This window comes from Natrix helvetica (assembly GCF_964273705.1).
Source record: "Natrix helvetica genome assembly, chromosome: 2".
NCBI lineage: Eukaryota > Metazoa > Chordata > Lepidosauria > Squamata > Natricidae > Natrix > Natrix helvetica.
Genome location: NC_138552.1, coordinates 3,936,358 through 3,962,868, shown reverse-complemented (window position 1 = coordinate 3,962,868; position 26,511 = coordinate 3,936,358). Strand labels below are relative to the sequence as shown.

The following is a 26,511-nucleotide window of genomic DNA, read 5'->3' as shown; positions in this document are numbered from 1 at the left end:
AGATATCGGAGCACTGCTATCATGTCACACACAGCCCTCCATGTCACCTTTCTTTTCAATAGACTACTTGGTTTTCTCCTCGTTTGCTTCTTGGGCGAATTAGCAAGTTATATGTTTCCAGTCTGTTTGAGGTGTCTGTGTTTCAGCATGTGGTGTGAGCCTTGAAGGTATGATGTGAATTCCACAACTGAGAACCACTTAGATTTCAAAAAAAGAATATTGAATGCTTGAGAGGGTAAAAACATAACCTTGAGACCTCTAGAAGTAGGTTCTTAGGGAAAGTTACAGCAAGTCATTGAAGACAACGCCACTTTGAAATATTTCCTTTCCACAATTTACACCTTTCTAGACAGTCAAACTCCCTGGCCAGCTTTCTCAGTGTCTCCAAAAGTCTGACACAAAAGCAGTAAGCAGATCAAGCGTGCGCGTGAAGGCAGAGTTGATGAAGGTCAGAACAAGCTACTTTCATTTAGGAAACTGTGCCTACGTCGGCATACCAATATGATGGGGTCACGTGTGAAGGTGTTGCACCTTTGCGCCATGTCACGCTTTGACGCTGTCCTGCTTTGATCTTGGAAGCAAGCGTGGCTGAGACTTGCTGAAAAATCAAGGAAATTGGAAGAAATGGGAAGGGCTTTTAAGCAAAAGACAGACCTAGATGAGAGAGAGGGGGGGTGGATGGATAGATAGATAGATAGATAGATAGATAGATGGATGGATGGATGGATGGATGGATGGATGGATGGATAGAATAGACAGAGGGACAGGCAAATAGACTAATACAGATAGCTAGACAGACAGACAGACAGACAGATAGATATAGATAGCTAGAAAGTTAGATATGATAGATAGATAGATAGATAGATAGATAGATAGATAGATAGATAGATAGATAGATAGATAGACAGACAGACAGACAGACAGACAGACAGACACAGACAGACAGACAGACAGACAGACAGACAGACAAATATTGATAGCTAGACAATTAGATGATTGATAGATGATAGATGAATGGATGGATGGATAGATGAATAGGTAGGTAAGTAGGTAGGTAGGTAGGTAGGTAGGTAGGTAGGTAGGTAGGTAGGTAGATAGATAGATAGATAGATAGATAGATAGATAGATAGATAGATAGATAGATGATAGATAGATAGATAGAATAGACAGAGGGACAGGCAAATAGACTAATACAGATAGCTAGACAGACAGACAGACAGACAGACATATGAGAAACAGACAGACAGAAGGAAGGGAGAAAGAGAGAGAGATTCCATGTTTCCCCAAAAGTAAGACAGGATCTTATTTTCTTTTGACCCCCAAAATAAGCGCTTCACCTTATTTTCGGTGTGGTCTTATTATTGTTGAGGTACAGGAGGCAGAGAGCATGGTCACCCCATGGCTGCTGCTGTGTTGCAATATTTCCGGGGAGGGCCTATTTTCTGGGGAGGGCTTATTTTAGCACATGGGCTCAGAAGCCTGATTGGCCTTATTATCCAGGGAGATCTTATTTTCAGGGAAACAGGGTAGATAGATAGAGAAAGAAAGAGGAGGAAGAAGAAAACTGGTGTCATCACATAAAGAATTTCACCTCCAATTATTTCTATATAGGAATCCAAAGCCATCCTTGTTGGCCAGCAAAGGCCATCTCGCTCACGGGTCCTGCCTGCCTCATTTTGCCTGCCCCCCCCCCAATAGGTATTGGTTAATGGATTGAATGAGACTGGATTAGCTTTTTCAATTTATATTCAGCACCAGCTTCCTTCATTTAATGTCCCTACTGGTGAATTGGTGGTGAATTATTGGCTACTTTAAATGTGGCTACAAAGAGCTTCAAAAGGAGGCATATTTGCAACGCCAAACTCTGCACTGTAGGGGTCTGAACTTCTTCCTCTGTCTCTCTCTCTCATCTTTCTTCTTCTCCTTCTCTTTCTCTTTCTCCTTCTTCCCTTCTCCCTCCCATCTTCCTCCTCCATTTCCTCTCCTTCACATCCTCCTTTTCTTCTCCTTCTTTTCCTTCTCCTCTCTCTCCCATTCTCCTTTTTCTTCTCATTCATCTCTTCCATTTTCTCTCCCTACCATCCTGTTTCTCCTTTCCTTCTTCTTCTTCTTCTTCTCCATCTCCTTCTCTTTTTCCTTCTCCTCTCCCTCTCATCCTCCTTTTCTTTCCCCTTCTCCTTTTTCTCCTTTTCATTCTCCTCCTTCTCCTCTCTCTCCCACTCTCCCTTTCCTTCTCCTTCTCCTCCTCCAGTTTCTCTCCCTCCTATCTTTCTCCTTCTGCTTTTTTTCTTCTTCTTTTCCTTCTCCTTCTCTTTTTCCTTCTCTCCTTCCCATCGCCCTTCTCCCCTTTTTCCTTCTCCTCCTTCTCTCCCTCCCATCCTCCTTTTCTTCTTTTCCCCTTTTCCTCCTTTTTCTTCTCCTCCTTCTCCTCTCTCTCCCATTCTCCTTTTCCTTCTCCTCCTCCTCCAGTTTCTCTCCCTCCCATCCTTTTTCTCCTTCTCCTTCTCTTGTTCCTTCTCCTCTCCCTCCCATCCTCCTCCTGCCTCCCCTTCTTCTCCTTCTCTTCCTTTCTCTCTTTTCCATTCAGACAGAAACCTCCAAATCTTGGTCTACCCAATTCTGAATGGCCAGGAGGTTTTTTTATATAGTTAATGTTACGGTTCTAAATACCATGCAGAAATAAATCATTGTCCAAGGCAAAACATCCTTTAAGGTGCAGTTTATTCCGCAGGCATGTTAGTACGGCTATGGAAATTTCAACTCTGAATTACATCCTGTAAGTTCACCTAGTTGAAAGTTCATGATCTCTCCCCACACCTACAAATCCATCACATGTTCCAATCATCATCTTCCACGCTGGCATGTACACCCATCTTCTTCCGGCCAGGTGTCGAGGTGCTGAGACAAAAGATGACCTTGGCTTCTACAAAAGAATGTCAACAATCCATTCTACAATCCTACTCCTTTCTATTTCCCCCTCCCAACTACTACACTATTGAAACAGCATAGAAAATTATAAGAAAGTGTGGCAGGCCAAAGATCCAAAAAAGAATATAATTACAGGCCTGACAGGCGGCCTCTCCTCAAAAGAAAAACATTTCCTGCAAAGAGAATAACATAAAAGTTAACATAACAAAATTAACCACCTCTTCTCCACCCAGTGGAACCCCTTGACTTCTCGGGAAACTTCCCATTCAACTGCTTTACTAACTTCTCCACTTTTAGGTTCCCACTGTTTACCCAATTAACTTCAGACCAAGGGTAACCCTTCCAATGCACTAAGTACTGTAAGCAACCCCTATTCAGCCTGAAATCTACAATTTTTTCCACCTCAGATTGTGTTTCCCCTTCTATCACCACAGGAGGAGATTGAGCTTGGGTGGATGCTCTTCTGTTAGACCCAATTACTGGTTTCAACAAGCTACAATGAAATTCTGGGTCAATTTCCCCTAGACTTCTGGGTAGACTGAGTTGAACTGTAACTGAGTTAACTATCTTCACTATTGGGAATGGACTTAGAAATTTTGGACCCAATTCCTTGCTAAGTATTTCTAATCTTATGTATTTGGTAGATACAAAAACATTGTCCCCCACACGGTAGGGGTTTAGGAGTGAGCGACGTTGATCATCTTGCTTCTAGTAGGCTTCTGCCGCAACTGCTAGAGCCTTCTTCGTATTCTCCCATCCTTTCTTTAGCATGTCCATCCATTCACTCAAAGACATGAAAGAAGGAGGTTCTCTAGGCAACTCAGGCATGGCAACAACTTCCATGCCACTGGTAATCTGGAAACCCGCTAATCCTCTGCTGCTGTGGACCGCATCGTTGTACGCCACTTCGGCGAAGGGTAGCAAGTCCGACCAGTTGTCGTGCTGATAGTCCACAAAACACCGGATGTATTGTTCCACCACCGCATTGGCTCCCTCTGCTGCGCCGTTCATGCTGGGATGAACCTCTGAGTTCAGTTCTTGTGTGGACCCAATGGATCTCAGGACCTCTCTCCAGAACTTGGTTGTGAACTGGACTCCGCGGTCTGAAATGATCTTCTTGGGTACTCCATGCAGGCGATAAAGGTGTTTCACAAACATTTTCGCTAATTCATTTGCGGATGGCAATCCTGAGCAAGCAATGAAGTGTGCCTGCTTAGAAAACAAATCAATAACAGTCCAAATTACTTTATGCCCACTGCTGTCTGGGAGTTCCACGATGAAGTCCATTGCGACCTCTTCCCATGGCCGTTTAGGGCTCTCTGCTGCAGGTGCTGTAGGTTCTGGGCTCTTGGATTCAATCATCCACGGCTGGCCTTGTTCCTCCTCCGAGGCCTCCCCCTTGGTAGGACTCTTCGTCACCTGAAGTTGGGGGTCCTCTTCCAGAGGTCGGTTGGGCATTTCCCCCTCTGAGGCCTCCCCCTTAGTTGGACTCTTTGTCACCTTCAGTTGGGGATCCTCCTCCGGAGATTGTTTGCCCTTTTCCTCTTCCAAGGCCTCCCCCTTGGTAGGACACTTCATCACTTTAAGTTGGGGATCCTCTTCCAGAGGCTGTTGGCCTAGATGACTTTTCTGTGCGGGCATCTGGGGCCCTCTCTTAACCACCGTGGCAATTGGTACACACGTTTGTTCTTCGGCAATTCCCCCCTCCGAGGCCTCCCCCTTGGTAGGACTCTTCGTCACCATAAGTTGGGGATCCCCCTCCGGAGAATGTCTGCCCTTTTCCTCTTCCGAGGCCTCCCCCTTCGTAGGACACTTCCTCACCTTAAGTTGGGGATCCTCTTCCAGAGGTTGTTGGCCCAGATGACTCTTCTGTGGTGGCATCTGGGACCCTCTCTTTACCGCCGTGGTGGTTGGTGCGCACGTTTGTGGCATTGGGGCTGGAGCCAAGCACTCTGACGCTCTGTGGCCAAGTTGACAACAATGGTGGCATTTAATTGGGCCCCACGAGGAATGGAACCTAGTTACATCTCTAAACTCAGGAACCGTTTCATCACACTGCCTTGCTCTCCAACTTGCAGCTGCCCCCTTGGTAAACCCTTCTTCCATGGTGGAGATTGCTTCTCTGTAGGAAGGTGGAGTAAGAACCTTTTGGGGCATTGCAGATGCACCTTGTCCCGTTTCCCATCTTGCAGGCCTGGCTTTGGTAATCCCTTCTTCCATGTTGTTGATTGCTACTCTGTAGGAAGGTGGGGTAAGAACCACTTGGGGCCTTGCAGGCGCACATTTTCCCGCCATCCATCCCGCAGGCCTCCCTTTGATAATACCTTCTTCCATGGAGATTTCTTCTCTGTAGGAAGGTCTGGTAAGAACCTTTTGGGGCCTTGCAGGGGAGACTGGAACCGGTGGGGAGGTCAATCCCTCGGTTGGCCACTGCCCAGCTTTCTGCCATGGTGCCATCTGCTGAGGGAGGGCAGGTGCCCACTGGCATCCCTCCCATCCATGACCTGGGGTTAAGACCCATCCCGGGATTGCCTGCTTCACAGGTTGCAGCTCAACCAATGATGGCTGGCTAGGGGGTTTTACGTGCCAAGGACCCTCCTGCTGGCTTGGAGGAGTTATGGGCCAAGTAGGTGCCCTTTGCTGGCTTGGATGAGTTATGGGCCAAGTAGGTGCCCTCTGCTGGCTTGGAGCATTTCCCCATGCTGATGGCAGTTTGTAAGTAGCATCTCTTCCATCCAAGTCCTGGGAGGAAAGCCCAATTTACTGCCCAATTTGCTTCATTTACTGGTTGCAGCCCCATTTGTGGTGGCTTGCAAGTGACAGATGCTGGAAAAATTCCTTCTTCCTGTCTCCTTTGAAATTCCCATTTTGAAAGGGAATCTCTCTCCCATCTAGTTGCAGGGTGATATACCATTTCATTTATTGCCATCTGGAAGGAGCCCAAACCTCTGTTCTAGGTTTTTTTTTTCAAGCCTTGTTTCCAAGCTGGGGGGAAGGAGGGGGAGCATGCACTCACAATTTTGCTGAAGAAGTCCATCTGAGATTTCCTTCGTCTTGTCGCGTCTCCTCCTGCATTCCTCCAGATGCAATTAAACTGGAAACAGCATTCCATTGCCTTTGAAGTTCCGCACTCAGCTTCTTATCACCAAAAGCTTCTCATTAATTCTTCGCTGATATTTACGCTGTCCCGGTCAGCATTGGGAATGCCGAGACCCCATCACCAGATCTTCCATCACCAGCCCTTCCCCCTTGATAGGGGGAGGGAGCCAGTGAAATATTTTTAAAGTAGAGAGTTGAAATAATGTTAGGGTTCTAAATACCATGCAGAAATAAATCATTGTCCAAGGCAAAACATCCTTTAAGGTGCAATTTATTCCGCAGGCATGTTAGCACGGCTATGGAAATTCCAACTCTGGAAGTACATGCTCTGGGTTCACCCAGTTGAAAGTTCATGATCTCTCCCCACACCCACAAATCCATCACATGTTCCAATCATCATCTTCCACGCTGGCATGTACACCCATCTTCTTCCGGCCAGGTGTTGAGATGCGAAGACAAAAGATGACCTTGGCTTCTACAAAAGAATGTCAACAATCCATTCTACAATCCTACTCCTTTCTATTCCCCCCTCCCAACTACTACACTATTGAAACAGCATAGAAAATTATAAGAAAGTGTGGCAGGCCAAAGATCCAAAAAAGAATATAATTACAGGCCTGACAGTTAAATCATGTCTTGAATTTAACCTATATTATTGATAATGGGTCTTGCTCAAAGTGATTACACAGTGACTTAGAAAATAAAATACAGCCAGCAGGAGACTGGTTTGGCAAGCCCTTCCAATTACTTCTAATCTTCTTCCACTACCAATGTTTGCTTCTTTCAAGGCAATTTGAAATCCAGTTGTTTAAGGGTCCAGGAAGGTTCCATTTCCATAACACAACAGAGTATTGTGACCCAGACCTCACTCATCTAAAGAAACCAAATCAATTTGAAGATGCAACATCACTTACTTTCTTTGCATGCATACAAGCAGAGCACCACAACCCCAGGGAAGCTTTGAAGCTTTGCTGAGTGACCACGAGCAACAACTGAAGCAGGGATGGCCACAACATTGCAAAAGGCAAAAACAGAAAAATGCAAATAGAGTGAGATATTGAAATATTTTAGACGGCCCATCCTTATGACCTTATTATTATTTATTCCTTCTTATTAAATCAGCATGCCAGCCACACTATCTCTGAGATATGGTTGGTGAATAGAAGTAATTAGACATCAGTGCTGATTATGTTGCGTAGTTGGGTCATGAAACGTCTGCAAAAAAACAACCAAGCTCAGAAAGGACCCCGAAGTAGTCAACCTCCTGATCAGGCAGGAAACCGTACACCACTTCAGACAAAGGGTTATCCAACATCTTCTTAAAAACCGCCAGTGATGGTGCAGCAACAATTTCTAGAGGCAAGTTGTTCCATTGATTCTCTCCTTGCTTAGTTTCCATCCATTGCTTTGTGTCCTGCCCTCAGGTGCTTTGGAAAATAGAATAGAATGGAGCAGAATGGAGTGGAATGGAATGGAATGGAATGGAATAGAATAGAATAGAATAGAATAGAATAGAATAGAATAGAATAGAATAGAATAGAATAGAATAGAATAGAATAGAATAGAATAGAATTCTTTATTGGCCAAGTGTGGTTGGACACACAAGAAATTTGTCTTCGATGCATATGCTCTCAATGTACATAAACTATATAAGGTTCAAGAAGGAAGGAAAGAAGGAAGGAAGGAAGGAAGGAAGGAAGGAAGGAAGGAGAGAACAGATGAATAGAGTTGGAAGGGATCTTGTAGGTCATCTAGTCCAACCCCCTGTCCAAGCAGGAAACCCTACACCATTTCTGACTGATGGCAGTCCAGTCTCTTCTCTTCCCACAACCTCTGAAGGCAACTTCTGTTTCATTGGTTGATTGTTCTCACTGTCAGAACATTTCTCCTTATTTCCAGGTTGAATCTCTCCTTCATCAGTTTCCATCCATAATTCCTTGTCTGGCCTTCGGGTTCTTTGGAAAATAGCTTGACCCCACTTCCTCTCTGGGGCAGCCCTTCAAATATTAGAAAATTGCTATCATGTCTCTCCTGCTCCTTCTTTTCATTAAACTACGCGTACCCAGTTCCTGCAACCATTCTTCATATGTTTGAGCCTCCAGTCCCCTCATCCTCTTTGTTGCTCTTCTCTGCACTCTTCCTAGAGTCTCAACATCTTTTTTACATTATGGCGACCAAAACTGGGTATGATATTCCCAGGTGTGGCCTTACCAAAGCTTAATAAGGTGGTATTTACACTTCATGTGATTGAGAGAGTCAGATGCAGAAAATTGTTTCTTCAATTAGGGGGGGGGGGGGAATGGCAGGAACAATGTACCAGTAGGCGTGTTGTATGCAGGTGGATAATGAAAAAAAAAAGCAATTTCTCTAGGAGAAGGCAAAAATAACCAGGATTTCTGATTCAGTGATGTTACTGTTGGTGGGAGAGAGTGGAAAGATTTCCTATCAGTGACAAAAACATGTTTCACCACTTCAGTTAAAGCCTTAGCAGACGCAGTCACCTGCTGACTAACTTGTAACCTTAATTCTATAAGCAATTACTGGATCACAGCATAGAAACACAGAATATAAATTTCGGAAGGACACTGGCATTTATTTTATCTGGTTTTCTTCCCAGGGTGTTTTGAATGCACAGTCAACCAGGAAAGTGGTTATTTTGTATACCATTTGGTTAATAGAATAACTGAGTTGGAAGGGACCTTGGAGGTCTTCTAGTCCAACCCCCTGCTTAAGCAGGAGACCCCATACCATTTCTGGCAAATGTGGTTGTCCAATCTCTTCTTTAAAATCCCCAATGATGGAGCAGCCACAATTTCTGAAGGCAAGTCTTTCCACTGATTAATTGTTCTAATTGTCAGGAAATTTCTCCTTAGCTGTGTGTTACTTCTCTCCTTCTTTAGTTCCCATCCATTGCTTCTTGTTCTGCCTCCAGGTGCTCTGGAGAATAGGTTGACCCCCTCTTCTTTGTGGCAGCCCCTTAGGGATCTATGACAACTCACCAAGGTCAACTTGTCATGGCCAACTTAGCAGAGCAACTTGTTGTCGGCAAGACAATTAGCCCTAGGACAAGTTACACTGATACTAAAGAAATAGTGGAATAGAATCGTTAGAGAAAGGATGCCAAAGGAGGAACAGAATGAAACGTAAATGAAAAATGATATTTTAAAAAATTATTTTAACTAATTAAATTGAATTATTGACATGTCCTGCAGTTGTCTTCATGGTGAATTGGCCATGGTGAGTTGATTGGCAAGTTGACTGTGGTGAGTTGGCTGAGGCATTCCAGCCCTTTAGCTATCGGAAGACTGCTGTCATGTCTCCCCTGGTCCTTCTTTCTATTAAACTAGACGTACCCAGTTCCTGCAACCGTTCTTCATATGTTTTAGTCTCCAGTCCCCTAATCCTCTTGGTTGCTCTTCTCTGCACTCTTTCTAGATTCTCAGCATTTTTTCTATATAGTTGTTTTTCCACGTTATTTTTACTATTAGATATGGAGGAGGAGGAGGAGGAGGAGGAGGAGGAGGAGGAGGAGGAGGAGGAGGAGGAGGAGGAGGAGGAGGAGGAGGAGGAGGAGGAGGAGGAGGAGGAGGATAGGTGCCAGTGTTGTTCTTAGTTTTCCCAGGCTAATGCCACTTGAAGGTCATCCTTCTTCCAAACTTGTTCTTTTAGGTACATGTTCAGAGCCATCACTCTATGGTGGCCAATCAGATTTTATTATTGATTGGCCTTCACCTGTTTGGCTCAAAGTATGGGACTGTTTGCAGACGTTAAACATGAATAAGGGGATGAAGGAATTATTATCATGAATGACTGAATGAGATTCATTGATATGAATGAAAGAATGGATGGATGAATGAATGAATGAATGAATGAATGAGATTCAAGGATATGAATGAATGAATTAGATTTATTGATATGAATTAATTAATTACTTGATGAGATTCAATTTGAATGAATGGATGAATGAATGAATGAATGAGATTTATTATTTGTTTGTTTGTTTTTTGTTGGATTTATATGCCGCCCTTCTCCCAAAGGACTCAGGGCGGCGTGCAACATTAAAAAACACACATCCCGAAAGTTAAAAAGAAATTAAAAAGAAATTATTGATATGAATGAATGAATTAATGAATTAATGAGATTCAATGTATATGAATGAATGTATGAATGAGATTTATTTATATGAATTAATTAATTAATCACTTAATGAGATTCAATTTATGTGAATGAATGAATGAATGAATGAATGAATGAATGAATGAATGAATGAATGAATGAATGAATGATAAAGGATCTGGAGGCTAAACAGTATGATGAACAACTAAGGAAGGTATGTTTAGTCTAATGAAGAGAAGAGTTGGGATTTCATGATGGCATCTTCCTACCTTGAGCGATTGTCAGAGAGAAGAGGGCATTGATTTAATCTCCATAGCATGAGTAAGGGGGTGATGAATGAATTATTATCATGAATGAAAGAACGGGCTTCATTTATATCAATGAATGAATGAAATGTATTGATAAGAAAGAAGGTAAGAGAAAGAAAGAAGAAAAAAAGAAAGAGAAAGAGAGAGAGAGAGAGAGAGAAAGAGAGAAAGAAAGAAAGAAAGAAAGAAAGAAAGAGAAAGAAAGAAAGAAAGAAAGAAAGAAAGAAAGAAAGAAAGAAAGAATGAATAGAGATCTGGAGGCTAAGGGAGCCTAATGAAGAGAAGGTTTAGAGATGCTGTGATGGCATCTTCCTATCTTGAGCGATTGTCGCAGAGAAGAGGGTGTTGATTTAATCTTCATAGCATGAATAAGGGGGTGATGAATGAATCATTATTATGAATGAAAAAGAAGATTCATTTATATCAATGAATGAATGAAATGTATTGAAAAGAAAGAAAGAAGGAAAGAGAAATGAAGAAAGAAAGAAAAAGAAGGAAGAAAAAAGAAAGAGAAAGAGAGAAAGAAAGAAAGAAAGAAAGAAAGAAAGAAAGAAAGAAAGAAAGAAAGAAAGAAAGAAAGAAAGAAAGAAAGAAAGAAAGAATAGAGATCTAGAGCTAAACTGTATGATGAATGGCTAAGGGAGCCTAATGAAAAGAAGGTTTAGAGATGCCGTGATGACATTTTCCTACCTTGAGTGATTGTCAGAGAGAAGAGGGTGTTGATTTAATCTCCATAGCATGAATGAATCATTATGAATGAAAGAAGAAGATTCATTTATATCAATGAAGGAATGAATGAGATTTTTTGATATCAATGAATGAATTAATGAGATTTAGTGATATCAATGAATGAATGAAATGTATTGATAAGAAAGGAAGGAAGGAAAGAAATGGAAAGAAAGAAAGAGAGAGGGAAAGAAAAAAGGAAGGAAAGAGATAGAAAGAGAGAGAGATCTGGAGGCTAAGCTGTATGATGAATGACTAAGGGAGGTATGTTAACGAAGGTCTAGGGATGTCATGATTGTCAGGGGAAAAAAACACCCTGGAGAAAATGTGAGATCAATGGACTGGGCTGATTCCCTTCAGCATATCTTTTGAGATATTAAGAAAATAAAATAAAAGTCTTTGAGAAGTATATTCTAATTAATAAACAAACTTTAATACGAAAATAATAAAAGCAAATAAAACAGAAAAGTTAACTAAATTGTTACATTTTGATAATGAAAGCTCCGTCTGCCAAGTTGGCAGCCGGACAAAAGAACAAAGGAATTTTAGTTCTGGAATGTGTGAAGCATGCGCAATAAATCACTTTCAGATAACATTTTGTTTTATGACCTGCGCACTAAAGCTTTCTTAGTTTAACTCTTGAGTGTCAATTCAGTCAGTTCAGGCCTAGCAAACTTTTTAACATCGTGACAATGATGGCATCTTCCCATCTTGAGGGGCTGTCACAGAGAAGACAAGCACAGAGATATCTACTTCTTAAATACCTTTGTGCTATGATCCTTGGTCACCATGTTTGTGCTGCTGAATTAAAGGATTAAAAAACAACAACCCAAGGGTGCTCATTTTAACCAGTTATATGCCAAGCGGGTCTGAGAAAATTGTCTCCATGCGAGGAATAGTTGTACCTTCTGAAATTCAACCCAACGCAAATGGGTGAAAAGGTTACTTCCTTGATTTCCGATAGCCAAAGTTTGTCAGTTTTGCTGCGTCAATGGGGCGGGGAAAAGCTCTGATTGTCTATGGAAACTGTCAATCACCCAGATCATGGGTGTCCCAAAGGTGCTTTTTTTTTTTTCCCAAAAGGCAACTGGACTTTGTTTTTTTTTCCATGAAGATGTTTTGCTTCTCAGATCACCTCATTAAATGAACCGAGGATCCCCCAAGTTAAAATCCTGAGCTGCAAATAATCTCTTCTAACGAAATAATGGGTTGACCTTGAACTTGCTTAAGGAGCACATTTTAATGGGAGATAATGGGAGATAATGGGGGCTTGCTGAGAGGGTTGTAACTCCTACAATGAGCTATGACTACCTGTGAACCTCTTTCCTGTCTGACTCCATCAACATCATCCTTTTAATGCCCCCCATAATCTCTTGTGGGGTGGAGTCAAGCCAACTAAATGGTGCTCAGTGTTTACTGGCCGGATGCCTGTCTGGTCGCCAATGCAGAGTTTGGTTTGGCAGTTATATTCTCATTGCCCCCGAGAGAGAAATATCCACCTCTACCTGGGATCGAACTCACAGCCTCCTGACTGTGAGGTGAAGAGCTCCACTGCTAGGCCACCTCGCCACTCTGAGTCCACCAACATGCTGCTTCTTAGATCAGAATTGGACGTATAGGTAGGGATTTTAATTCCATTTTGGGGGTTGATGCTCCAGGCACCGAGGACTGTGGGAGAAAAAAAATCCCATAAAATGAATCAAAGTTGACAAACAGAACAACAGTCAGAAGGGACCCTGGAGGTCTTCTAGTCCAACCCCCTGCTCAGGCAGGAAACCTTAGATACCATTTCAGACAATTGGATGTCAGTGTGTTTGTAAGCAGCGTTGGACTCCAATGTCGTAACTTCTGCTTTCTTGAAAAGTTTTTTTTATTTTTTTGTTCTCTATATAAAATTATGGGTATTCATTCATATAGTTATTATCCTTTTTTAGATTCGTCGTTCTTATACATTTTTCATTCCATTTACAGGGTTATAACAGACCATTTGGGTTGCTGAATTAACCATCCATCACCCGTTTCGACACCACTTTCTTTTCCCTTTCTTTTCTCCCTCCCTCCCTTCTCTACTTTCTTCCTTCCTCTCCCCTTTCCCTTCCTTCTTCCTTCTTCCCACTCCACTATTCCTTTCCTCCCCTTCCCCTTCCTCCCCTCTCTCCTTCTCTCCTTCTCCCTTCCATCTTCCTCTCCTCACCTCTATCTTCCTTCCCTCTTCTTCCTCTCCTCTCCTCCTTTCTTCCTTTCCTTTTCTATTGTTGTAGGTGTCTCTTCCAGTTCTTAATTTTTATTTTCTTGGGGTGGTATTTCCGCAGACTCAAAAATAGTTGAATATCATTTCTTGTTCCCTTTCTTTCTCAAATATCTCCTGATTAAGCTTCCCCTCCCGTTTTGTATCTTACTTTTGAATATATACTTATATATTATTATTTTCTTCCCTATTTACCCCCCTCTTCCCCCGCCCCTTCTCTACTTAACGGCGTATCCTCTGGGTTCCATATCCTCCCCTTACTTTCTTTGCTGTATGTCTTTCTGTAACTTCTGCTTTCTGAGATGCTCAGGGAAGTCTTCAGGCACCTAAGTCAGTCTGAAGCGGAAAAAAAAAACACGCCACAATTCTAATTCATCCATGCTTTCCCAAGCATTGGGGGTGACCTTATTTCTCTGTTCTGTGTCACCTCCAGAGCACGAGAGGGTTTTACACACGGCATGGGTGTGACAGTGTCAGTTGTTTCTCTCTATATTTGGCTATTTTAGTTCAGCCTTTCCTGAAGCCTCGAGATCAATAGCAAAGCAGAAAGTCAGTACTAAACAAAGCGGGCAAAATCAGGGCAAGCTTTTATCTACAGTATATCTGTTTCTGAATCTCTGTCTCTATCTCTATCTCTACCTCTACCTCTACCTCTACCTGTATCTGTATATCTGTATATCTCTATGGATAATGGATGGATGTGTGTGTGTGTGTGTGTGTGTGTGTGTGTGTGTGTGCATAGTGTTGTGTCACAACCCCTGGTATGCCTAAATATGGGAGGGAGCATACTGCTTCCCTTTTCTGTCTTTCGGCTCACCCTAGGAGCCATTCAGTCAGAAAGCCATCAGCACAAATGCCACACATACACACTGACACACACACACAGACACAGACACACGGGCATACACACACATTTGTATATCTGTAGGTATATGTAGGTATTGTCAGGTTTCCGAAAGATACCCTAATTAATTCATGAGCTTCGAGCCAAGTTTCAAAAGAAATCCAGTCATTTCTTAGGGACACCTTTTCGGCAATACCCCATTGCAGTCAGATCCAGCCTCATTTGAATTATGGCTGAACTTTGCCCCTGTTTCTTCCCTCCCCTCAGTCTGTGTCATTAATCACATTCTCCAGCAAGGTGCATGCTTCACAAGCCTGCTGTTGTAATCTGAGATGCAAATCTAGCCAAAGGTATGTGTGGAATGTGCTTCCCCCTCTTTCCTCACCATGACAACTTTATGAGTTGACAGGTATGTGTATACATTCAGATTAACGTTGAGAGAGAGGAAGGGAGAGAGAGGGGGGGAGAGATAATCCTGTAATCTTGTTTATTCAGGTGGAGTTTTGGCAACTGAATGGAACTGAGCATTTGCTGGCTGGATGCCCTTCCTGATGCCTACATGGAGATCTCAAGTCTATATTTTCTCTTTGCACTTGGATAGATAAATATGTGTTGTGCTGCCTAGAACTGAACTCTCAACCTTTTGAGTAGGAGGCAAGCATCTTCACCTCTAGGCCACCACTAATGTGTGTGTGTGTGTGTGTGTGTGTGTGCGCGCGCGCGTGCGTGTTTTCCTCCAGCAAGAACCATGAAGATTTCTTTTTTCCTTTCTTTCTTTCTGTCTCTTGTTCTTTCTTTCTTTTTTTAATTAGGCACTTTATGGAAAATATATAAGCAGGCATTAAAAAAGAAACAAGATAAAAGATAAAGGAATGAAATCCAAATGAATAAACAAGGAATTTAAAATGTCACCAAGATTATGCTTTTCGGTGGTATAATTAATTAATTATGAATTAGTGAATATATTATATTGTTTTAAAAGATTAATAATTGCTGTTAAGATTTAAGCTAAACATGAATCTCGGAAAGCATGGTCAACACTATACAAATCACCTAGTAAGATTATGTGCTACGGTACATTTAATCCACATTATTAATAGTCTGTTCTAATTTAGACATCTCGTAAAATTGAAATATGGACTCTGTACGTAGAGAAACCCAAATTTTCGGATATGGCACAAATTCATGTTTTAAGTTATAGTCAAGGAACGCTTTGCCCTTTGAAATGAATTCTACATCAGATTTATTTAGTTTTTTTAAAAAAAATACATAGAATACAATTATTCTACACTTCAAAGCACATTCTCCCACGTTTGTTCGCCATTCTTTCATGGAAGAGTGAAAGCAAACTTTAAAGTAAGACTTTTTTTGTGTGTCCCCTTATCTATACATAATCTATATCTATATATACAGCACATTTTTGGGAGTATAAGACGCAGCAAGATTTTGAAGAGGCAAATTTTAAAAAAAGTTTTTGCGCTCTGCAGACCTCCCAAAACCAGCCCGTTTTTCGCGAAAATGGCCCTGGTTTGCTTTTTTTTTTTTTTTAAAGGGCATCAATAGCCTTTAGGAGGCTTGTAGAGTGTTCCTGGGGAGGGGAGCAAAAATGAGCACAAAATGGCCCATTTTTTAAAAAAACAGCCCTGTTTTTTGTCAATAAAGGTCATGCATAGCCTTTAGGAGGCTTATAGAGAGCTCCTGGGTGGGTGGGTGGGGGGCAAAATTGAGCAAAAAACAGTCTGTTTTTTGTTCATTTCTGCCCTCCCCAGCCCCCAGGAGCACTCTGGAAGCCTCCTAAAGGCTATGCATGGCCATTTTGATGAGGGGGCAGAGTTTCAGGAGGCTAAAAATGCTGTATTCAGTGTAGAAGATGCACCCAGATTTTAGCCTCTTTTTTGAGGGGAAAAAGGTGTGTCTTTTACTCCAAAAATAGAAGTAATCTATATCTATATATAATCTATATCTATATATGTTGTATATGATGTATATATGTGTACATATGTGTATATTTGTGTGTGTATCTATATCTACCTACCTATCTACCTAACTATCTACCTACATACCTCTCTATATCTCTATCTCTATCATCTCTATCTCTATCATCTCTCTCTCTCTCTCTCTCTCTCTCTTTCTCTCTCTCCCTCCCTCCCTCCCTCCCTCCCTCCCTCCCTATCTACATACATACATACATACATACATACATACATACATACCTAGTCTGTATACCTGCCTGCCAGTCATCCATCTATCCATCTGTCCATCTGTCCATCTGTCCATCTGTCCATCTGTCCATCTATCCATCTATCCATCTATCCATCTATCCATCTATCCATCTATCCATCTATCCATTATCCATCTATCCATCTATCCATCTATCCATCTACCTACCTACCTACCTACCTACCTACCTACCTACCTATCTACAACCTGCAACCGTTCATCATACATTTTAGCCTCCAGTCCCCTCCTCATCTTGGTTGCTAAGAAGCTAATTGTGGAGTTGGACAGGAAAATAGCAAAAAAGAATGTTGTGGAAGAGAGAAAACCACACCTGTATTGTTGCTAGAACGACTCCATGAAGTCACAGTGGAGTTGGATGTCACTCAAGAGGTGACTCAATCTTTACCCCATTTCCCTCATCTGAGTATTCCAGGAGGACCTTCAACGTTACACAAATCCTTTGATGCTCGGTTCTGCAGTACGAGGAGGACAATTAACTTGTCAACAAGATTTGGGGACGGGGGTGTCATGGGAAAAAAATTAAATCAGTAGGATGGTTACTAGCTGGCATTTGTGTGAATTTCTAGGTCTTTGCCAGCTGATGATTCATAGATTCGTGCAAGTTAGGAGAGAGAGAGAGAGACAGAAAAAGAGAGATGAGTTGACAGGTCACCATGTCTATAAAAGAGACACTGAAGTATTGTTCCCTCTGGCCTATTCATCATGGCTTTGTCGGGTCCAATTTTCAATGACTCACGCAAAAGTGGCTTTCCAACCGATCTCTTGAGGAGCTATCAACGGCGGCTCAGCAGTGGGAAAATTTTCCTGGCATGGAGTTTGGCTTTTAATGGATTCTCTCTCCTGCCCTGGTGAGGTACTTCCTTTGGACAACTCCCTGGAGGGACGGCCAAGAGAGGTGAAGATAACTGTTGGACTAATGGAGATTCAGCCGTGAGTGGCGTGGTGGGTGATATCATCTCAAGCCTTCCAGAATCAAGATCTCGTGGAGTGTTAATACCACTTTATAAGGCCTTGGTAAGGCCACACTTGGAATACGACATCCAGTTTTGGTCACCACGATGTAAAAAAGATATTGAGACTAAATAGTGGCTAGAACATACTATTCTCCAAATCACCTGAGGGCAGGAGAAGAAGCAATGGGTGGAAACTAATTAAGGAGAGAAGCAACCTAGAACTAGGAGAAATTTCCTGACAGTTAGAATAATTAATCAGTGGAAAAAATTCCCTCCAGAAGTTGTGAATGCCCCAATACTGGAAGTTTTTAAGAAGTGATTGGATAACCATTTGTCTGAAATGGTATAGGATTTCCTGCCTAAGCAGGAGTTGGACTAGAAGACCCTTCCAACTATTCTATTCTATTCTATTCTATTCTATTCCTTCCTCTGGAGTCAATCTTGGGGGCAAGAGGCTGACTCTGCAAACCACTTAGAGAGGGCTGTAAAGCACTGTGAAGCGGTATATAAGTCTAAGGGCTATTGCTATCTTTCATTTTCTACCATGGTGCCTTAATCACTAGACCAAGCTGGCCCTTCTTTTTAGGTCCAAGGACTCATAAAATGTAGGTAAGTGAGTAAACCATGGTTAAGGACACCGAGTGCAAAATTAGGTGACATAGCCATTATGTTTTCGGATTACTTTGTTCTCCTGCAGATTTGGACTAGAGGATCTGAAGGGTTACTTGTAACATTTACATTCAAGAGTTCTTCCTTGTGGTGTTTTGGAGTTACTAAACATCCAGATACCATCAAAGAAACTATGCTCCCTCTGATTATGTGTTGCAAGATGAAGAAAGATATTAAAGATGCTTGCAGTAAACCAAAGAAAAGAAAAGAATGGCATAAAAAGTCTTCAAGTGATGTTCAACTTGTGTCAAGATCAAAGCAAAGAAACTTCCTGGGATAAACAAGGTGTAATTCGAATTTCTAATGAAGGAGAAGTTTCCACTGAGAGCAAGAATCATTTTTCAGAAGTTAGAATAACAGAGTAGGAAAGGACCTTGGAGGTCTTCTAGTCCAACACTTTGCTCTGGCAGGAGACTCTATAGCATTCCAGACAAGGGACAGTCCTGTCTCTTCTTGAAAGCCTCCAGTGATGAAGCTCCCACAACTTCTGAAGGCAACTTCTGTTCCATTGGTTGATTGTTCTCACTGTCAGGAATTTTTTTCCTTATTTCTAGGTTGAATCTCTCCTTGTTCATTTTCCATCTGTTATTCCTTGTCTGGCCTTCAGGTGCCTTGGAGAATAGCTTGACCCCCTCCTCTCTGTGGCAGCCCCTCAAATATTGGAACACTGCTATCATGTCTCCCCTGGTCCTTATATACAAAGATGATCAAAGAAAGAAAAAGACAACAGGAAGGAGGGTAAAAAAAAAGGAGAGGGAGGAAAATAGAAAAGGGAAAGGAATGGAAGGCAAGAGGAAAAGAGGAAGGAGGGCGTGGAAAGAAGAAAAAGGGAAAGAGAAAAGGAAAAAATAGAAAAGGAAGGAGGGAAAGAAAAAATAGAAAAAAGGGAGGGGAAGAAGGGAAAGAGGGAAGGAAAGAAAAAAGAGGGGAGGGAGGGAGCCCACTTCCCAAGGTAAGAAAGGAATAGAAAGAGATAGAAAAGAGGAAGGGTGGGAGGAAGGAAGGAGGAAGGTAGCCAACTCCCTAAAGTAAGAAAGGAATAGAAGGAAAGAGAGAAAGAAAAGAGAAAGAAGAAGAGGAAAAGGGGAGGGGGAAAGGAGGAATGGATAGGGAAGGAAGGAAGGAAGGAAGGAAGGAAGGAAGGAAGGAAGGAAGGAAGGAAGGAAGGAAGGAAGGAAGGAAGGAAGGAAAAAGGAGAGAAGGAGGAAGGAGGGAAAGAATGTGTGGTGGTATTCAGCAGGTTCAGACTGGTTTGAGTGAACAGGTAGTGGCGACCAGTGGCCGGCCTATGCCATCCTATTTAGCCACGTTTTTTAAGCCATGCACATTTGTGCAAGCTACGTGCAGAAGCAAAATGCATGTGTTCATGCTTGTGCACATGCACGGAAGGTGCACACACACTTACAGTTTGGTTGCATGGTGAACTGATAGTCAAATTAAGTGAAACCCACCCCTGGTCAAAGGCCTGGAGACTAAAACATATGAAGAACGGTTTCAGGACTTGGGTCTGGCTAGTGTAAAGGAAAGAAGAATTAGGGGGTCCCATGACAGCAGCCTTCCAATACTTGAGGGGCTGCCCCTTAGAAGAGGAGGGGGTCAAGCTATTCTCCAAAGCACCAGAAGGCAGGACAAGAAACAACAGATGGAAACTAATCAAAGGAGAGAAGCAACCTGGAATTGAGGATAAACTTCCTAACAGTGAGGACAAATAACCAGTAGAATAGCTTGCCTTCAGAAGTTGTGGGTGGCTCCATCACTGGAGGTTTTGAAGAAGAGACTGGACAGTCACTTATCTGAAATATTATAGGTTCTCCTGCTTGAGCAGAGGGCTGGACTAGAAGAGCTCCAAGGTCCCTTCCAGCTCATTCATTCTTTTCTAGATGGCTTGCCCTGACAGTATTGGTAGGAACATTTTTAATTAGGCTGTTCTTTAGTGTTGTATCTCTGAGTCAGTCATTCCTTGATTGGGGTATGGTTTACTGCTTGATTGATGGTTTAGTGTTCATCTTTGTCTTAACATCTGTTTATCTGGTTGTTGATTGCTGGCCAGAAGGTTGTTTTCTCTTTTTGGTTTAGATAAACAGAAAACAAATCCTCATCCCTTCTAGCACTGATGACGTTACCTAGTTGGGTAATGCAAGGTTTGCCAAAAAAAAAAAAAAAAAACCAGCCAAGCTCAGAGACTACTAAGGACCCCATAGTTTGACCTTAATCCACAAATATTCTTTTCGGTAGATTACTAAATACCAATCAGCTGGAAAAATGAAATAAAAGAAGTGTAAAAGAGTAGCTTAGACTTTTTGTTGTTGTTAGTTGTAAAGTCATGTCCGACCCATCGCGACCCCATGGACAATGTTCTTCCAGGCCTTTCTGCCCTCCACTATCCTCTGGAGTTCATTTAAGCTTACGCCGACTGCTTCGGTGACTCCATCCAGCCACCTCCTTCTCTGTCGTCCCCTTCTTCTTTTGCCCTCCATCGTTCCCAGCATGAGGCTCTTCTCCAGGGAGTCCTTTTTCCTTCTCATCAGGTGGTCAAAGTCTTTGAGTTTCCTCTTCAGGATCTGGCCTTCCAAAGAGCAGTCAGGGTTGATCTCCTCTAGGACTGACCGGTTGGATGGCCTTGCAATACAAGGGACTCAATGCAGGAGTCTTCTCCAGCACCAGAGTTCAAAGGCCTCCATTCTTTGGTGCTCAGCTAGATTCTTTCTGGATAAGTAAAAGTAATCCAAATCTGATTACTCCTTGGATAGGAAATGTGTCTAGGACTCGGAAGTTAAATAAATAAGTCCCAAAAGGTAATGAATTTCCTTTGTAGTCTTGTCCCAAATTTGCTTTTTCAGGAGGAAATCGGACTTTCTTTTTTTTTTTTGAAGATGTTTCGCTTCTCATCCAAAAAAGCTTCTTTAGCTCTGACTGGATAGTGGGGAATGGAAGGATTTTATATTCCTTCCAGACAGCTGATCATTTGCATCCTTTTAGAGGGTCGTTGAGGCCAGTTGGAGGTTTTCCTGTGTCCTCAGGGTCACCTGAGTGGTGCAAATGGTTCCTGTAGTCTGCACTTTTTCTCTGGAAATCCGTTCATACCCCCCTCACCATTCAAAGGGTGTCCATCCCAAATTGTATAGCTAAATGTCTGTAGAGATTCTCAGTCCTCCAGGTTATGGTTGTCCCAAAGGTGCTTTTTCTGGATAACAAAAAAGTCCAGTTGCCTCCTTAAAAAAACACCTTTGGGTCAACCATGACCCGGAGGCCTGAGAATCAACAGACCTTTGTGGTCTTGTTGCCAAGAAAATTATATGCATTGAGTAAGTTGCTAGGAGACCTTACTTAGCAGTTAATCAGATTTTTTCCCCCCGACCATAAACAGCAAGTGTACAGTTGTGTTTCATTCTGAGCCAATTGGATGCAGGAGGCTGTGACTTGGGGGCACTTATCTGTGGCTTCCCATGTGGACATTCTTTTTTTCCTCCATGGAAGAAAGCAATGAATGAGAAAGAAGGCCTGAAACGGAGCATTCAAAAGTTGAGTTGCCAGTTAAACTGATGAATGACTATCTACAATATCTCTGGATGTATAATTCATTTGTGTTTAATTTCCCAGTTTAGTCCATCGATCTCTAGGTTCAGTTATCAAGCTGAAGGAAGCAAAGGAGCTGAGTAGATGGAGAGAAGATGTAGCTACTATGGGATAGAGCAATGTGATGAATGGATAGACGATAAAACATAGAAGATATATAGATAATGATGGTGGTGGTGAAGATTAGATAGATGATAGACAGAAAGACAGACAGACAGATACAGTAGATAGATAAAATGATATGGATGGGCTGGATGCATGAATGGAGAGAGGAATTAGTAGGGAGAGAATTGACATTATAGATGAACAAATAGATATATGTTTGATTATGATAGATAGATAGATAGATAGATAGATAGATAGATAGATAGAAAGATGATAGATAGATGATAGATAGTTAAGAAAGAAAGAAAGAAAGAAAGAAAGAAAGAAAGAAAGAAAGAAAGAAAGAAAGAAAGAAAGAAAGACAGACAGACAGACAGACAGACAGACAGACAGACAGACAGACAGACAGACAGACAGACAGACACAGTAGATAGATAAAATGATATGGATGGGCTGGATGCATGGATGGAGAGAGGAATTAGTAGGGAGAGAATTGACATTATAGATGAACAAATAGATATATGTTTGATGATGATAGATGATAGATGATAGATAGATAGATAGATAGATAGATAGATAGATAGATAGATAGATGATAGATAGATGATAGATAAGAAAGAAAGAAAGAAAGAAAGAAAGAAAGAAAGAAAGAAAGAAAGACAGACAGACAGACAGACAGACAGACAGACAGACAGACAGACAGAAGAATGATGAACTGGATGGACAGACAAACACACACAGAGGGATAGATAGAGATGGAATGTGACATTATGGATGCAAAAATAGATGTTAGAAGATGAGGAAGAGGTAGGTAGATTGGTCAGTAAGCAGGCAGGCAGGCAGATAATAGATGTTGGATGGATGGATGGAAGGATGGATGGATGGATGGATGGATGGATAGACAGATAGACGGATGGACACACGGATGGACATTCCGTCATTTTAATGATGCTGGCTAAAAGATGTGTGCACATAATTGTTTAAAAATGGATTTTTTCTTATTCCTTATAGTTTTTTTTAGCTATATGCAAATATAGAGAAAAAGTAATCCGTTTAAACACAGATAAACAATGAGCTCAACCATTTTTTTAATTTCAGTTGCGCCTTTAATAGAACGGACAGAATGGCCCCAGTTTAACCCCAATCCAAATTTTAAAGAGCAGGGAGTTCTTATTTAATGGTCTCAGTGACTCCTCTCAACACTTGGATTTTATGACATGACCAATATAGAACTCCCTAAAAATAAGATGCAGAATCTCTTCATTGGCTGGATGCCACGAACCAAGGAGAGAGCTTAGGCGTTGCTAAGAAAGGTATCCTGATAACAAAGAAGATGGGGTCAACTTATCTTCCAAAACTCCTGAAGGCAAGACAAGTGTCAGCATTCCAATTAATGCACCAGAGGTAGGATTCAGCCAGTTTGCCCCGGTTTGAGCAAACTGGTAGTTCCAGTGAGCAGTTGGCCCCACCCACCTACCCATGTCCTTTCCTGTCCTATATTTCCCTGTTTTTTAGCTCAGCTGATTCGCGCGTCACAGCTGTTTTACTCACCGGCACTGATATAGAAGGTAAGTTTTTAAGCTTAAAATGGGCGGTTTTTGAATGCTGTGCAATCAAAGCACACACTCACCAAACCGGTTGTTAATCCCACCACTGTAATGCACCCATAGAAAACCAACTCCAAGGCGTTCGAATTCCTCAAAGAACAGTTTATTGGACACATCATATTGGCACAAAATGGTGAAAACCAACTCTGAGTTTTCCCCGCAGCTCTCACCTAAGTAAAAGTTAAACTTTTCCCTTCCCCCTCCCCTGGTCACATTGTTCAGTCCAGGTGCTGGCTGGTTGCTGGGGTACTTGCTCCTCCTCTGGACAGCCACCTGTGAGAAGGTCCTTGGTTCCCAACAGGAAAACTTCATTGTTTTGGCTACAAAATCCTATCAAACTATTTTCCCCCTCCCTCCGTTGTGTGGCAAAGCCTCCACGATGGCTTCGGCCAAGCTCACTTCAAGGTTGACAACAAGAAGCAACGGATGGAAAATAATCAAGAGGGGAGGCAACCAGGAATTAAAAAGAATCTTCCTAACTGTGAGGACAACTAGCCAGTGGAAGGGGTTGCCACCAGAAGTTCTGGTTGCTTCATCACTGGAGGCTTTTAAGAAGATGCTAGAACCACCTATCTGAAATGGTAGTCTTCTGCTTGAACAAGGACTATAAGATCTCCAAGGTTCCTTCCAGCTCTATTCTGATTGATTGGTTGGTTGGTTGGTTGGTTGGTGGAGATGCTGTTGGTGATTCATCATGTAGGTTTTTAAGAAGAGACTAGAGAACTAACTTGTCTGAAATGGTATAGGTTCTCTTTCTTGAGTGGGGGATTAGACTAGACATAAGGCCACACTTGGAATACAACGTTCAGTTTTGGTCGTCACGGTGTAGAAAAGATGTGGAGACTCTAGAAAGAGTGCAGAGAAGAGCAACAAAGATGATTAGGGGACTCGAGGCTAAAACATATGAAGAACGGTTGCAGGAACTGGGGATGTCTAGTTTAATAGAAAGAAGGACTAGGGGAGACAGGATAGCAGTCTTCCAATATCTCAGGGATTGCCACAAAGAAGAGGGAGTCAAACTATCCTTCAGGGCACCTGAGGGCAGAACAAGAAGCAATGGGTGGAAACTAATCAAGGAGAGAAGCAACTTAGAACTAATGAGAAATTTATTGACAGTGAGAACAATTAATCAGTGGAAAACTTTCCTCCAGAAGTTGTGAATGCCCCAACATTGGAAGTCTTTAAGAATATGTTGCACAACTGTTTGTCTGAAGTGGTGTAGGGTTTCCTGCCTAGGCAGGGGGTTGGACTAGAAGGCCTCCAGGGTCCCTTCCAACTCTGCTTATTGTATTTGTATCAGAGAAGACCTCCAAGCCCCCTTCCAAATCTCATGTTATCCCATTAGGAAATGGTTTATTTCTGAGCAGATATCCATAAGATGCTCATTATTCTTGCTTTTGAACTTTTATGTATTTTTTTATTTCATGATTGCATGTATTAGATAACAGATATAAGTATAAACATGATTATGAATACGTGAAATCAATACGAATATAGGGAATATTAGAACAGGGACAGTAGGCATGCTGGTGCCCTTATGCACGCCCCTTTACACACCTCTAAGAATGGGGTGAGGTCAACAGTAGACCATCTAAGGTTAAAGTTTTGGGGGTTTGGAGAAGAAACCACAGAGTCAGGTAGAGAATTCCACTCTATTGCTGAAGTCATATTTTCTGCAGTGAAGTTTGGAGCAGTTTACCTTGAGTTTGTACCTATTGTGTGCTTGTTGTGGTTGAAGCTGAAGTAGTCATTGACAGGTAGGACATTGTAGCAGATAATTTTGTGTACTACACTTAGGTCGGATCGAAGACAGTGAAGTTCTAAGTTGTCCAAGCCCCAAATTTTGAGCCTGGTGGCATAAGGGATTCCGTTGCGAGCAGAAGAGTGGAGGACTCTTCTCGTGAAATACCTCTGGACTCACTCACAACATCTGGCTGATGTTTCGGAGGAGGAATTGCAAAGCAAAATCCAGTCGTTGCCTTCATCCAGGATCCATCTCTTGGTCTTCTGAATCTCTGGCGTGCTAGTTGTTATTATGCACACAACCTTCCTAAACGGAGCAAATGCCCCTGAGCTCCTGGTGCAGTGATGTCAGCATTTCAAATCTCGTAAATTCAATTTATGCGTGACCTCATTGTTTACCTGCTGGGGTAGGTGGGGGTTGGTTGGGGGAGGAATGATCATAAAACCGAATCCAGAGATCTTAAGGAGGTTGTTAACTGCTTGTCCTTTGGTCTAAATGGGGGGAGGGAGTGCCTTTCTCTGCCAAGACTGACATGGCAGACTGCCAAAATGGAAACATAGAAGGGTGGGGGATGTGACCCTTAATTACAACTCTTATTGCTTGGCCGATATGCCTCACCTTCTTTCCCCCACCCCAGGGAGTAACACTGCATTGTTACTCCATGTCTGAATAATGCCTGTAGGAATAAAGAGGAAGTGGGAAAGGAGAGGAGGGGAGGGGAGGGGAAGGAAAGGGAGGAGAGGGGAGGAAAGGAGAAAGGAGAAAGGAAAGGATGAAGAACAGGGAGGAGAGGAGAGGAAGGGAGAGGAGAGGAGGGGAAAGAAAAGAAAGGGAAGGAAAGAAAGGAAAGGGAAGGAAAAAGGAAAGGATGAAGAACAGGGAGGAGAGGAGAGGAAGGGAGAGGAGAGGAGGGGAAAGAAGAGAAAGGGAAGGAAAGAAAGGAAAGGGAAGGAAAAAGGAAAGGATGAAGAACAGAGAGTGGAGGGGAGAGGAGGAAAGGGGAAAGTAAAGAAAAGAAAAGAAAGGATGAAGAACAAATAGGAGGGGAGGGGAGGGAAGAGGAGAGAGGAGGGGAGGAAAGGAATCTCAGAGAGAGATCTTTCACCTTTCCTTGGTCAAATTCATTCAGGGCAGACTCTCCGCTTTGAAATCCTATCGTGTATCAGTGTTCCGAATCAGCGTAATAAAAGATCTAACATTTGCAGGAAATTGGACTACGGCTGGGCGAGACTTTTGCCATTTACCTATGATATATTTATTTATTTATTTATTTATTTATTTATTTATTTATTTATTTATTTATTTATTTATTTATTTATTTATTTATTTATTTATTTATTTATTTAT

The 26,511-nt window shown here is 42.2% G+C and overlaps 1 protein-coding gene across 1 annotated transcript in view; it reads left to right on the top strand.

Annotated features, from left to right (window-relative positions):
* CELF4 (CUGBP Elav-like family member 4) overlaps positions 1-26,511 on the top strand; it is a gene marked incomplete at its 5' end in the record, with an annotated part of 811,277 nt that overhangs the window by 94,821 nt on the left and 689,945 nt on the right. The gene's annotated exons all lie outside the window — the stretch shown is intronic.